At 34.5% G+C, this 2,383-nt stretch overlaps 1 pseudogene; it reads right to left on the minus strand.

Annotated features, from left to right (window-relative positions):
* Positions 1–715: 715 nt before the first annotated feature.
* Positions 716–1,209, minus strand: LOC117063865 (annotated as a pseudogene).
* Positions 1,210–2,383: the final 1,174 nt, after the last annotated feature.

Here is a 2,383-nt window from a genome sequence, read left to right on the forward strand (position 1 = left end):
ACTTTTACAGACACACATAGACTGAAAAAAGAAATAAAAACATATTCTATGCCAATGGAAACCAAAAAAGAGCAGAAGTAGCTATCCTTATTTCAGACAAAATAGATTTCAAGACAAAAACTGTAAGCAACAAGGTCACTTTATAATAATAAAGGAGTCAATTCAGCAAGCAGACATAATGATTGTAAATATATATGCACTGAATACTAAAGCACATGATATATAAAGCAAATATTATTAGAGCTAAAGAAAGAGACAAACCCCAATACAATAATGGCTGGAGACTTCAACACCCCACTTCCAACTTTGGATAGATCTCCGAGACAGCAAATCAACAAAGAAACATCAGACATACTCTATACTATAGACCAAATTTATCTAACAGATATTTTCAGAACATTTTATCCAGTGGCTACAAAATATACATTCTTTTCCTCAGCACACAGATCATTTTTCAGCACATGGATCATTCTTAAGGACAGATTATATGTTAAGTAAAAAAGTCTTTTTTTGTTGTTAGTTTTTATTTCATAATCATAAACTTAACTCTGCAATCTAGCTAGGCATGGAAGGGAACATGAACCCCAAAGGGAACTGCAGTGAGAGCACAAAGATTATAGCATACTGTAAGCAAATGGGGTGGAGGAGTACTCTCCTGAGTTACAGAAGGAATAGTTTGATGGTTAAGATAAAACACAAATCAAACTTATTAGAATTATCCACAGTCAGCAATGGTAATCTTCTTACTGGTCTAGCCATTGCTGGACCCAAATTGCTCCTTGGCCTCTACAATATCCATGCCTTCTTTCACCTTGCCAAAGACCACATGCTTGCCATCCAAACCACTCAGTCTTAGCAGGGCAGATGAAATACTGGGAACCATTTGTGTTAGGTTCAGCATTTGCCATGGACAAGATGCCCAGGACCTGTGTGTTTTAGGATGAAGTTTTCATCACCAAATTTCTCTCCATAGATGGACTTGCCACCAGTGCCATTATGGTGTGTGAAGTCACCATCTTGACACATAAACCCTGGAATAATTCTGTGAAAGCAAGAACCCTTATAACCAAATCCTTTCTCTCCAGTGCTCAGAGCATGAAAGCTTTCTGCTGTCTTCGGAAACTTGTCTGCCAACAGCTCAAAGGAAATACAGCCCAAGGGCTTACCATTGATGGCGATGTCAAAGAACATGGTGGGATTGACCATGGCTGAGGTACAGGGCTCTCAGCGGCAGCAACATCTGCAAAGTAAAACAAAAAGTCTTAAAACGTTCCAAAAATTGAAATATCAAGCATTTCCCTGATCACAATGGAATAAAACTAAAAATCAATCAAGAATTTTGGAAACTATACAAACACATGAAAATTAAAATCTATGCTCCTAAATTGATCAGTGGGTCAATGAAGAAATCAAGAAGGAAATTGAACATTTTCTTGAAACAAATAATAATGGAAACACAACATATCAAAACCTTTGAATTATAGCAAAAGCAGTACTAAGAGGGAAATTTATAGCTGGATGTGCCCACATCAAAAAAAATTAAAATATCAAATAAATAACCTAAGGATGCATCTTAAAGAACTGGAAAAGCAAGAGCAAATCAAACTTAAAACTAGGAAAAGAAAAGAAATAATAATGATCAAAACAGAAATATATGACTTTGAAATGAAGAAAACAAGACAAAGTATCAATGAAACAAAAAGGTGAATTTTTGAAAAGATAAACAAAATTGACAAATCTTCAGCCAGGCTAAGAAAAAAAAGAGAGAAGACCCAAATAAATAAAATCAAAGATAAAAATAGAGACATTAGAACCAATAACACAGAAATTCAAAGGATCATTTGTGGCTACTATGAACAATTATATGCCAATAAATTAGAAAATCTAGAAAAAAATGAGTAAATTCCTAGACACATGCAACTTACCTAGATTGAACCGTGAAGAAATCCAAAACCTGAACAGACCAAAGACAAGTAATGAGATCAAAGCCTTAACAAAAAGTCTCCCAGTTAAAAAAAAAAAAAAAAAGCCCCAAACCCCAATGTTTTCACTGCTGAATTCTACTAAAAGTTTAAAGAACTAATACCAATCCCACACAAATTGCTCCAAAAAAATAGAAGAGGAGGGACTACTTCCAAACTCATTCTACAATGCCACTATGACCTTGATACCAAAACCAAAGACACATCAAGAAAAGAAAAATATGGGCCAACATCTCTAATGAACATTGATGCAAAAATCCTCACAAAATACTAGCAAACCAAATTCAACAACATATTAAAAAGACTTTTTAAAAAGATCATTCATCGCAACCAAGTGAGATTTATCCCTGGAATGCAAGGATGGTTCAACATATGCAAACTAAACAATGTAATACATCATA

Source organism: Trachypithecus francoisi, unplaced genomic scaffold (genome assembly GCF_009764315.1).
Source record: "Trachypithecus francoisi isolate TF-2019V2 unplaced genomic scaffold, Tfra_2.0 Lachesis_group19, whole genome shotgun sequence".
NCBI lineage: Eukaryota > Metazoa > Chordata > Mammalia > Primates > Cercopithecidae > Trachypithecus > Trachypithecus francoisi.